This window comes from Puma concolor, chromosome B3 (genome assembly GCF_028749965.1).
Source record: "Puma concolor isolate L17-30 chromosome B3, mPumCon1.1.hap2, whole genome shotgun sequence".
NCBI classification, from domain to species: domain Eukaryota; kingdom Metazoa; phylum Chordata; class Mammalia; order Carnivora; family Felidae; genus Puma; species Puma concolor.
Window position 1 is genome coordinate 107,595,181 of NC_141672.1, and position 12,933 is coordinate 107,608,113.

The 12,933-nt window shown below is 45.6% G+C and overlaps 1 protein-coding gene across 1 annotated transcript in view; it reads left to right on the forward strand.

Moving 5' to 3' along the window:
* The window catches only part of APH1B (aph-1B gamma-secretase subunit), a 140,373-nt gene extending 130,342 nt beyond the window's left edge, over positions 1-10,031 (forward strand). Inside the window, exon 7 of the mRNA XM_086710882.1 lies at positions 9,595-10,031. The gene's annotated coding sequence lies outside the window, so the exon portion shown is untranslated. The remainder of the gene's footprint in view (positions 1-9,594) is intronic.
* Positions 10,032-12,933: the final 2,902 nt, after the last annotated feature.

The window sequence follows — 12,933 nt, forward strand, 5'->3', positions numbered from 1 at the left end:
CTACTCGGGCTAGAATCTAGAGGTCCTGGTCTCCAGGTTCATGTTCAATTGCTGTTACTCCTTTTCTAGTCAACGCTCAGGTTGAGATATGCAAAACTTATGTATCTTAGGTATGATCAGGCCTCTTGAATTCCTCGAGGGCAAAGGTCACGACTTTATTTTTCCAGTTGGCTTAGTACATCACTTTATTCATAAAATATGTTCAGTACAGAGTATTACTTTTTCTGAAAGGGAATGAAAGTTTAATTCTTACGAGGATAAAGGTAAATTACATGTGATATGTATAACCCTCAAACTTTATATAGGACGGAGGTATTTCTAGTTACAAAGAAGGTTTTAGACTAGCAATCTATCCTAAGAGAGAAAACAGAAAGGAAGGAAAAAGCAAAGGCCATGTTTTTGTCCCCATGATACAGAAGAGAGTCTTGCAGAGTCACTGGCCTGAACAACTTCAGGGAGCAACCATTCACATTGAGGTCTATACTAATCGTCCCCCAACCCAGTTGTGCAGTGCGCAATGTACACAACTGTACACGAGGCCCCTGCCTGGCACCTAGTAAATGTTGAATGAATGAATGAGCAAATGAGTGAGTGAGCGTGTGTGCGTGCCTACACATCATGTTTGTGGCATTTAGCAGAGTTTTAACTGGAAAGAGAAATAAGCCAAATTAGAAGGAGTATCCCTGTTTAGTGGGCTCCAACCACTGTTTAGTGAGCACAAACCACTTTGCTTTTGGTGTGGAAAAGTGAGAAAATAGCCAAAGCAGCTATAGATTCAAAGAAAAAACTTTCACCAAATGTTTGGTTAATGATGACACCTAGTGGTGGTATCCAAGGTGTGGGTTTTCCTTGGAGTAATAAACTATTTTATTTTACACGTTAGGGTAGTGGAGTCCTTGGGAAGGTCGATTCCTGCTCCCCTAACAGATTGGGCAGTTAAGGCCGATAGGCTTCCCACGGTCAGCACAGCTGGGACATTTGTTGTTCTGGAGTTTAGCACTGGAGAGGGCATTCCCTTGCTGCTGCCACAGAGACCTCGGAATAAATGCCAGAGGTGGTAGGAAACTCCCTTCCTTCCAGTGGCACAGGGTCACTCACTGTCACTTAAGACAACTGTCCTCAGCTTTTCCACGTATGTCTTAATCTTTTTCCCTCTCCTTCCTTTGCTTCTTCTATTTGTCCATTGCCCAAATCGCCAACCCATGTGGCCATTTAGAATGAAATGAATTAGGGGCACCTGGGTGGCTCAGTCGGTTGGGCGTCCGACTTTGGCTCAGGTCACGATCTCGCAGTCCGTGAGTTCGAGCCCCGCGTTGGGCTCTGTGCTGACAGCTCAGAGCCTGGAGCCTGTTTCAGATTCTGTGTCTCCCTCTCTCTCTGCCCCTCCCCCATTCATGCTCTGTCTCTCTCTGTCCCAAAAATAAATAAACGTTGAAAAAAAAAATTTTTTTTTTAAATTAAAAAAAAAAAATTTTTAGAATGAAATGAATTAAAACTAAATGAACTGAAAAATTCAGCCCCTCACGTTTCAAGTGCTCCACAGCACTGGTGGCCACTGAAGTCAGTGCAGAACATGATCATTTCCATCATTGCAGAAAACCCTCCAGGAAAGCGCCAGCCTGGAGTTTGGTTACCTACCTCTCCAGCCTTCCCTCTCTTTTCCTTCTCAACACCTCTTCTCTAAGGGGTGATTCTGACCCCTCCCTCCCTCCCTGCTCACTCCAGTTTATTTGGTGGCTTTCCGTGTTCTGTATATTATTATGTAAACTCGTTGAGGTGACCTTACCAAGTGAACACAAAAATATATAATCATATTGGACAGTTTATTCAGGACAGTCAATGATTCATAGCATCTTGTTTTCCATGCATTGGAACACATCAAAATATTTTTAAACTCAACACATCAACACATCATTTAAAACAATTATAGCTCAGGCTTTCTGTCTCTCTCTCTCTCTCTCTCTCTCTCTCTCTCTCTCTCTCTCCTGCTTTTTAAATCCACAGGTTTCTGCCCTTCTACTTTGTCTTGAGTTAAAGTGGCTTTAAAATTAAACAGTATATCTTTTTTAATGTCTGAAAAAATATTTTTTAAGGTTTTATTTTTAAGTAATCTCTACACCCAAAGTGGGGCTCAGACTTACAACCCCAAGATAGATCGGGAGTCGCATGCTCTACTGACTGAGCCAGCCAGGTGCTCCAGAAAAAATATTTTTTATGCATAGAATAGCTTTGAAGTAATATACCAGAAACTTTTGGTTGAATACTCTTTTATAATATCTTAGTTTTTACCAGATTTTTATGCATGTGTATATTTGTATCTGTGTATGTATTTATCTCTATGTATAACTTTTTATTACTTTTTAGACTTTTTTTAAGTTTATTTATTTTGAGAGAGACAGACAGTGCCTGTTCAAGAGGGGCAGAGAGACAGGGAGAGAATCCCAGGCAGGCTCCTCACTGTCAGCACGGAGCCCGACGTGGGCCTCGAACCCACGAAACTGTGAGCTCATGACCTGAGCTGAAACCAAGAGTCAGATGCTTAACCAATTGAGCCACTCAGGCGCCCCTGTATGTATAACTTTTTAAATTAAATTGAATTCTAAATCACTTTTACAACTTAAATCCTTTCTGAAAATAAATGTCGCAACCCTGAGAGGATCCAACCAGAGGCTTTGCAGGATACATGAGCTCTCGGAGGGAGGGTAATTTCTGAATGAGCCTGCAAAGTTTGGGTGGTGACCCATCTCTTTAAAGAGATCAGGCGGGACGTGGCGCGGTGGGGGTGGATGTGGCACTGCATGAACTTCAGATTTATGTCTAACGACAATTTGCCAAGAATCGGAATGCACTGACAAGTGGCCCTCTTGACTGTTGATAGGAAGTTACATTGGCTGGAGAGTCTTCCTTTTCCTTCCCACCCATGATTAGAGAAGAGTGACTGAGAGCTTGTCCCCTTGGTGCCCATCTCGAAAGGGACCTTGGAAGGTGCTAACAGCTTGGATCCTCCCTTTCAGGGGCACACTGACCCCCCCATGTCTCTCTAAGGGCTTGATGAACAGGGTGAAAGTTACCATCTCTTGGGGCACTTGGGTGTCTCTGATGGTTAAGACTATGACTCTTGGTTTCGGCTCAGGTCATGGTCTCACTGTTCGTGGGTTTGAGCCCCTCTGTGCTGACAGTGCAGAGCCTGCCTGAGATCCTCTCTCTCTCCCTCTCTCTCTCCCTCCCCACCCCCTCAAAATAAATAAATGAACATTTAAAAAAAAAAAAAAAAGAACATGGGCTCAGGGCATGATCTCACGGCTTGTGAGTTCAAACCCCATGTCCGGCTGTGTGCTGACAGCTCAGAGCCTGGAGCCTGCTTCGGATTCTGTGTCTCTTCCCCTCTCTCTGCCCCTCCCCCTCTCACGCTCTGTCTCTCTCTCTCTCTCTCCTTCAAAAATAAATAAATATTAAAAAAATTCTTTTAAACAAAAAAGGAACAAAGGTTACCATCTTTCTTCCTTTTCCTCTGATCCCTCAGCTAGTCATGGCCACCTACCCTCCGTAGAACCACCGGCTTTCAAAGAAGAAAACCGGATAAACCCTGAGATCTCTCCTGACTTCAAATCTGGTTTCAGCTCAAAGTTACTTCAGAACTTGGATTTATGCAGCATTTATGTAAAGACATGTATCTTTTTGAAAAGAGATTTGGGGACCAGGACAGAATCACCATACTTCCATGATAAATAACGGCTCTACTGCCAGTATGAGAAAAAGGGAAACTGAGGCAGGGCACAGTAACTGTGGTGTGTGCTGGGATTTGCAGCCACTACTTTTGACTTCCCATAAGCCAGTTTGCATCAAAACCATATAATCATATGCCCAGACCAAACTGTAGCATCTCTGTGTGGATTCCTCTAAATAAAGTGCCGCCCGGACCATGCCACCCAGGGGAGTTGGTTTGTGGTTCTTTCTGACCGTGGACGCCTGTGGTGCCAGCCTGGCTCGGGCAGAATCATGGTCCTTCTGAAAGAACAGGCGTTTATGTGTCAGCTCCGTGGGACATGCAGGAGTCCGTTTTTAATGGTGCTCTGTGATGGGAAGACAAATAACATCCCATCCCTTCCGCGGAGGACCAGCATGGTCCTTATCCCAAGGCAGACTGGCCATGGGAAATGGAAAACTCAGGATCATCAGTGCTACGAAGGCCCATGAAACACTCCTAGTCCATCCCCAATTTTATGGAGAGGGAAACTGAGGCCCCAAAAGGTTAGGGGGTCAAGAGACCTTCCTAAGATTATATAAAGGGAGTACAGGGCTGCAGCACAACCCCGGCCCCTGCCAGGCCTCCCAAACCATTTGGTGCTGCCTTGTCTGCACCATCCCAGCGGCCCCGAAGCCCCCCGTGCAAAGACTTCCTCTAGCCTCGTGGAAAGATGCAAACACCTTCATAGTGTCCATTCGTTAATATGAAGATTCACATACTGAGGATTACTCGGTGAGTGTTTTCAGGTCAGATTTCTTTTGTTTTTTAATTTTGAAAGAGAGTGCGTGCGAGCAAGGGAGGAGCAGAGAGAGATACGGAGAGAGAATCCCAAGCAGGCTCTGGGCTGATGGCGGGGCTCGAACCCAGAATTAGGCATATAACTGATGGAGCCACCCAGGCACCCCTCAGGTCAGATTTTAAATGTAGATCTGTGCTAATAAATTAGCTACTAGCCACATGTGGCTACTGAGCTCTTGAAATGCAACCACTATAAACATACTATAACTGTAAAATACACATCAGAGTTTGAACAGTTGTTATGAGAAAAACAAACTTTAATCATTTTCATACTGAGTAAATATTGAAATAATATTTTAGATATATTCGGTATTATTTAACGTATTATTAAAATATGGGTGTATTTCTTTTTACATTAAAAATTTTTTTAATGTTTATTTATTTTGAGTGAGAGAGAGAGAGGGAGAGAGCATGAGTGGGGGAGGGGGAGAGAGAGAGGGAGACACAGAATCCGAAGCAGCCTCCAGGCTCTGATCTGTCAGCAGAGCCCGCAGCTAGGCTCGAACTCACAAACTATGAGATCGTGACTTGAGCCGAAGTCAGACTCTTAACTGACTAAGCCGCCCAGGCGCCCCAGACGGGCTTCTTTTTAGCAGTCTCAGGGCATTCTGAGTGATAAGGGCAGAAGCTGCAAGCCCTTTTGGGTTCTAGGCCCTGAACTCACGGGATGCCCGCTTAGCCATCTAATATCGGTCAAGGCAAGTCACAAAGCCAGCCCCGCTTGAAAGAGTAGGAAAATAAACTCTGCCTCTTGGTGGGAGGAGCTGCAAAGAATCGATGGCTGGATTTCATTCACCACACACATGTACTAAAATATTCATTTACTCTTTTGAAATCTACATAATGCACGGCAAACCTAGAAAGCATTGTCTCAATTTCCACCATCTCCCTTAACTGGTTAAAAGGAAAAGCAACTATCGCGAAACTATCCAAACGCAGAAGGTTTAATTCTATTTAAACCTAGATAAATGTGTGCGTGTTTTTTAATGGAAGAATAAAAGGGGGGCGGGGAATGGACTTTTAAAGAGAATGATGAAATGCAGGCCTGGAAATGGAGTCCCCAGCAGGAACATCTGCTACCACTTAATATTTAACTGTGTGAGCCCCAGACGATGAGAATGGGTGGGATTTTAGTGTTTGGAACTTACTAAGCACCATCTATTTGCTACACTAATTTTTAGTTGATGTGGAATTCTGTATTTTAGGAAGACAATTTGAAGGGCACAAAATAAAGCTAAAATGAATATAAGTGAGCAAAGTGGGGGGAGCCCCGCAGGACAGCAGGTGAAGGGGGTTAGCAGGAGTGTAGCTGGGTATTCATTAGATGTGATTGTTACATTAAGTATCAGTTTTGCACTCAGACAAAATGCATGGAAGAGAAAAAAGGAAAGGGGAAACAGCGAGAGGAGGAGAATCTTAAATGTTAAAAAGTGCAATTTGTGAAAAAGCTTTACTTCCAAAAGAAAAGAAAATTCATTTAATTTTGGAAGAAACTCTTTCTCAAACAACTGCCGTTTTCATCTCCAAACCCAATCCACCATATGTGAGATTGTGTTCAGTTAAAGAGAACATGTTCTGGAAATGATTTACACACTCAGGCATCAGGAAAAGTCACTGATAAAAGCGAATGTGCAATTTTCTTGGGGAGAAATGACCAATGACCACAGGGATTCAGAGAGTATGGAGTGGAATCAAGGGCTGGGGGAGCCAGGCTGAAAACAAGAGAGAAAATGTAAGCCAGGTGAGAATGATCTGGATACGAGAATTGCAGGCTACGAGAAAGGGAGATAACTGGGCAAGAATCTGCTCGCTTCCTCCCTACCGGGATCCTGCAAAAGCATTAACTGGCCTTTTAAAAATGAGAAAAAGGAGAAAGAGAAACAAAACGAAAAGGAAGACCCTGAGACATCACCAGCCTGGACCAAAAGCCAAAATGGGGCGTTTAGAGAGAGTTGCAAGGCCTGTGGCAGCTGTGGGGTCCTGACCCACCCCTCGCCAGCCATTTGACCTTGGGTGAGTAATATGATATCTTTGAACTTCAAGTTCTTAGTCTGTAAAATGGGAGCTGAAAGTGATGCACATAGCATGCCAGGCACGCAGTAAATTCCTATTATTCTCTCGGGGCGAGCTAAGCTCCTGCCATTTTGTCACGCTTCCTGTCTCCTCCTCAGCCCTGACATTTAAGCTCATTCAAGACAGGCCCCGACTCAGGCACAGCAGCTTTGGGGGTCCCAGCAGAAGCGGTGAATAGTTTTCCTTCTGGTTGGGATCTAGTGGGGCCCAAAGGGGCAAACCTCAGCACGGCTCTAATTTTTAAACATTTTGTTGCCTTAAGAGGCCAATGTAAATACTTCCCAAGAGCCTCAGTAGATTTCCAAGCGTTGCCTGTGTTGCGGCATCTGCATCACCCCAGAGGTAAAATGCTTAACGTTTTTAATGTGGATTTTCCTTCTCCCGAAGCCTTTAAAAAAGATCTATTTCTCGGAGTACCTTTTGCCAAGAGACAAGAGAGTAGAGAACATGCCTCTGTTGAGTTTTACTTCTAAGCATAATGTAATCCTTTGCATTAGCTGAATTCACTTTAAAAAATACTTATTGAACATTTACTATGTGCCAGGCAAATAGAGGAGCTCAGGTGAAACAAAGAAAAGTGAAACATAGTTCTTGCCCGTGAAGAGTTTCTGGTCCAGAGGGAGCTAAACCGAATACACACTCAGGGACCCCCAATCAGGTAGGAACAAGGTAAACCGGGGGTTTTGAAGGAAGGGTAGCATTTTCTCTAGATTTTTATCACATCAACAACATTCTAATAAAAATAATGCCCTAATAAATAGTGATTTTCTGTTCTCTGTGCTCCCTTACACAATCTTATTCAAGCATCTATGTGATTTTTATAGTATGTTCACAGTACAGTTTTGTGCTCTCCTAAGCATCAAGTTATAAGCATTTCCTTCTGCTAAATACTTTCCATCATAATTTCCCTCTGTTGGTGAATATAATTGCCTTTACGGTCCCTCATTGTAGCATGGTTGGGCTATTTCCGGTTTTTTCATAGTTACAATTTATGATGTAAAGGGTATCTTTACGCATGTAGCTTTTTTTCTTCTTTAGTGTAATCTTATTTAGGTTAGGTCTGCAAAGTAGGATGGATAGGGGTCGAAGGGCATGAACATTTCTGTATCTCTTGAAATATATTGCTCTGTTGTTTCCAACACCCTCCCTCAAAACTTGGACCCATTTACGATGTCACCAGCAACCTGTTTCTTCAAAACAATGTCAGCATTGGGTGATTTTTTTTTTTTTTTGGCTCTTTGTTTTTTTAATCTGATGTCATAGCTATGCCATGATGCCTCACTGCTGTCTTAATTGACATTTCTGCGATAACTTTTTCCATATCCTTCCTGGTTGTACCTCTTAGTGAGTTCCTGTTCAGGTCAAGGGGGCAGAATTCTACAGGCAGAGAGCCGGTGAACAGGCCCGTTGGGGAGAACAAATGGCTCAAGCAGGTGTCGGGATGGAAGAGAAACGCAGACTTTTTGGTTGGGGGATAGGGTATACCAAAAAGAGAAATGGTGGCAGTGAGGCTAGAAAGGGAAGGGGAGACCAGCTTGTGCAAAAGTTTGCCTTGAATCCTATGGGTTTTTAGTGTAACTGGTACAAAATGCCTCATAGGAGTGAACAGTGAGATGGCCTGAGTCTCTTTACCTTGATGAATCTATGTGACCAACACCCAGAACAGCCAGCTTCACGACCCCCTATTGCTTCTGCCCAAATAAGCTCCTGCTGCTCCCTTCTTTTGCACCCGGGGCCTGCTGATTCCCTGACTCTTGCCCACCTGCCTCACCTCCAGTCGCACACTCGGGGAACCCTGGCCCGCCTCCTCAGCGGTGTCCCGCACTCACCCTCAGCATGTGGCATGGGTCATGCTACGTGGGCTCTCTCCACCTGACCCAGCCCAGGACCCAGCATCAGTCCTGAGCGTTGGATCCCCAGTCCTGCACTCCTCCTGCGCCCACCCCGGCCCCCTTGGGGATGTGTTCTCTCTGTCCTGCAAGAGGGTTGAAAACCACCAGACTGGGAAGGAGGCATCCACAGTGTCTTTCCTCACCTACTGGGAAAACCGGGCAGCCTGAAACAGCTGTAGAGGAGTGTGTTGTCCTTTGAGAAAGCACCTAGGCCTTGGTTCCTAAGCTTGGTGGGATCTTACACAATAGTGTTGGCAAATATGAGAATCTCAGATGTGAAATAAGGCTCCCAAGACAATGGCCTGGGAGCACTCTCTGACCCAAGGGTTGCCCTTGTGACTTTCTGTAAGCAGACCTTCTGATAGAAAGCCCTGGATTCCCAAAACATGCCTGTGGGAAATTTCATCCCCCCCACTAAGCCTCAGTCTCCTTATCTGTGAAGTGGGAAGAATAAAACCCATGCAAGGTGTTGTGAGGATTAAACAAAATAATGTATACAGAGGACTCAGTGCCCGGAGACACTCCATAAATGGTGGTCACGATAATTTGGGTTGATTTGGTCAGCTTCCTGCCTCTGTGCCTCTTCTGAGTGCACCAGCCTGAACACCCACGATGAGATTATTGAGCATCTGGCCCCAAGCCCTCAGGTATACCACAGGCTGGGGCCATTCCCTCCAACCAGATCTGTAGACCAGAGCTTCCTTTGAGACATCTGTGGTGGGTCCAAATGCGGGTCTCCCGATGCCCACCCATGTTAGTAACAACTGTTCCTCCAGGGCAGGGAGGGGAGAGCCAAAACCAAATCCATGCTGGACCTTGATGGGAGGGGCTGCACCCAGGGGCCTGAGGTGGACGGGTTCCCTCAAGGCATCGTGGCTTCCACGCTGGTTAGGGGCCTTGCAGCACGTGGCACCGCCCAATCTCAGGGGCCACTGGTGGGCCACTTACTGAGCTCCCGGTGCTCTGCTCAACCCACAAAACCAATGTCATTCTCTCCCAGTGCTCTCCAAATAGGAGGGGGAGAACGCTGAGGGTTCTGTCCCTGGGTTCTCTGTGTGGACAAGCACTACTCTGTCTCCACAGGAGGAAGGTGTGAAATCATGTCTGTGGCAGCCCCGTGGAAACAACAAAGAGCTACACAGTGTCAGGCTCCCAACTGTGAGTTTTGGTGTGAGCCCCGCCCCTACGATTTACTGACCCCTGGAGACCAACTGCAGGTAGCGTGTTGTGATATTTGAGCAGATTGCATGGTTCGCCAGCATGGTTTTTCAGACAAGGCAGATGAAATCACACCCTCGTCAAACTGGATAGACGCCCCCAGCTGGGGTCTGGCATAAGCTGTGTTGATGATATCATCCAGATTCCAAGCTTGTCCCCACACTTACCTGGTGCACACCCCGAAGGGAATTCTGGCAGCTCCAAAAAGTAGAAAAACAGTTGCTTTTGATCCTGGACTACACTCTGCTCTCATATTGTGGGAGAGCAATTATTAACTTGTCTTAACTTGACATTCAAAACCATCTCAGTGTCTGTGTTTTATTAACTATATCCCACCAGACAGCCTAAGACAAGTGAAGGAAAAGGTAAAGCTTTGAACGTTATCTTAGAGACCAGCTGGAGGAAAATTTAAAAAAGAACAGTCATATTAGCCTGTATTCAGTGCTGCCCTCCGCTAAATCCTGCCTGCGTTCTCCCTTTATCTTGACAATGACGTGGGAATCTATTATCGCCATTTGCCAAACAAATGGATCTCAGCTATTGGAATAATCAATATTTGGTTTTGGTTTTTACAATGAAAAATAAATTGAGCTTTATGTCCACATGTAGTAAAGCAATGGGGATGCTTTTCTCTCTACACCAAAACACAAGTTGTGGTAAATGTGTTGGTTGCATGACTTTTGTACGTTCTTTGACTAATTCCATCTGTTCTTCCTGGGGTAAGCTCACTACTTATATTTGCAGAGGCTAAAGCATGCATTTAAAGGGGGGCTCCCTGGCCACAGCTCATGTTGCTGCTCTGTGCACACGCTGTTCTGTTCCTCACTGCAGAGGGCCCTGCATGCACGTAGGCCAACTTCGTCCTCATGCTCCCACCAGAGCGCCCTTGGCTACCTCTTGGGCCCCTTGGTGTGCACGTCAGAAACACTACCCGCCTTGGGGAGGACGGATCTGGGGAAAAGTTCATCAAAGGGTCTGGGGCTCATTTCAACAGAGAATTCCAGGGCCCCAGGCACCACAGCCTGATCTGGAAGGTGCTTCTTGTCCCCGGCCCCCTTGGCTCCATCTTGCTCCGTGGGGGAAGAGCCCAGGGATAGGAAGGCCTAAGCACGTGGTCCTGTAGTGCTGAGTGTATAGGGCAGGAACCCTGACTGCCTGATCCAAGGGTGACATTTAATGGTGTGTGACAATGCCAGCCCAGATGGGAAACCAAGTGGAGAAGCATCGGCTATTCTGGCCCCACAGGGCCAATAAGCATATCCCTGGACCCAGTGGAGGTCTCCAGAGTGGAGCTCACAAGGACTGGATGCCCTCTCCACCTAGATATCATGTGGGTTTTTTTTTTTTAAGTTTATTTATTTATTTTCAGAGAGAGAGAGTTAGCACATGTGCATGCAGGGTTGGGACAGAGAGAGAATCCCAAGCAGGCTCCGCACTGTCAGTGCAGAGCTCAACACAGAGCTCGAACTCATGAAACCCGTGAGATCATGACCTGAGCCACAGTCAAGAGTCAGACACTTAACCAACTGAGCCACCCAGGTGCCCCTATGTCAAAAGTCTCCTTAGCCTGGCCTCAACCCGTTCCTCCCAACTTAGTCCCAGCATGTTTCCAATTAAAGGTTAACCTCCTCCCCCCAGTAAAAGAAAGGATCTAGGCCTAAAGCAGCTACTTCAGGAGGCTTAAGCCATGAGGCCCCCCCAAGCATGCAGAACCGACTAGGTGAAGTAACCAGAGAGAAGATTGGCTCAAAGGCTAGACAGAAGAACAGATGAGAAAAATGAGTCCTGCTTCTATTCCTGAGTATAGTACCTGGAGAAAGGGGTTTACAGACCTAGGATTTAGTGGGTAAAGGCATCATACAAAAGCAGGACTTGAAACCTTCCACTTAAGGCAATAAGAGCTCTGAGCCTCAGTTTCTTCACTACAAAACAAAAATCTACCTCCTTGCAGGGATATCGTGATGCGTATGTGGAGATAATGCAAATGAAGTGTTTCATGCTATCGAGTGCTTCACGTATGTAAGGGCGTGCTACTGGGTAATCTTGGAGGTCTTTTCAAGTCACTTGGAAAAAATAGTTTTGATGAGGTATACTTTGTGTACCATGAAATTCACCCATTTTAAGTGTACAACGCAGTGATTTATTTTTGCACAGTAACAGAGTCGTGCAACCCTCGCCCCGATCCAGTTTTAGAACATTTCCATCGCCCCAAAGGGACCCCTGATGCCCATGTGCTGTAGAGTTCCATTCGCACCACCCCCCAGTCTGAGGCAACCATTGATCTGGTTTCTGTACCTTTGGATATGTCCTTTCTGGACATTTCACATAAATAGAGTCATACAATACATAGTCATTTACATTCAAGTTACTTTTTACAACATTATATATGTTGTCTTTTCCTTTTTCGCTCTGTAATTCCCAACTCACCAGACGATTTTATTCTAAAAGTTTATGTCTTGCATTGGTCTTTAAACCTCACTTATGCTTCCCCAAAGAAACACTGTTGTAAGTCATGGTTAAGTTCCCAGGCCAACTCCCAATGCCTACTTAACCCTGAACAGAGCCGAACTAGAGTGTAAACACTTCCAGCCTAAGCTTTGAGTCCTGAGAGGAGGGGGCCACGGGATACAGAAGGGACATAGGTTTTCTCCTGCTTTCCCTTATACAGGGTGCTTCTCGTAACATCCTTGGAGTGGGCAAAACTTCCTACTGCACCTCTCTCTAGATCCAAATGGGATCCTTGGATTACTCGCATTAGAATTCATTCATTGGGGCACCTGGGTGGCTCAATCAGTTGAGCCTCTGACTTTGGCTCAGGTATGATCTCATGGTTCATGAGTTCAAGCTCTGCATCGGGCTCACTGGTGTCAGTGCAGAGCCTGCTTGGGATCCTCTGTCCCCCGCCCCCACTCTCTCTCTGCCCCTCCCACACTTGCACTTTCTCTCTCAAAGATAAATAAAAATCTTATTTTAAAAAATTCATTCATTCATTCAACAGAAGCATTTCAAGAGCTCTATGAACTATGCATCAATTCCCCTATCCCATATTTGGAAACAGAGTATCTGGGAGTAGACCACAAGAATCTATCCTATTTCACAAGCTCTCCAAGAGATCAGAATGCACAAGACAGTGTGCCTCTTCTATGCTGGACTGGCTGTCCCTGAATTTAGGGTGTCCTAAGCCATTCAGGCCTAGGCTAGCCA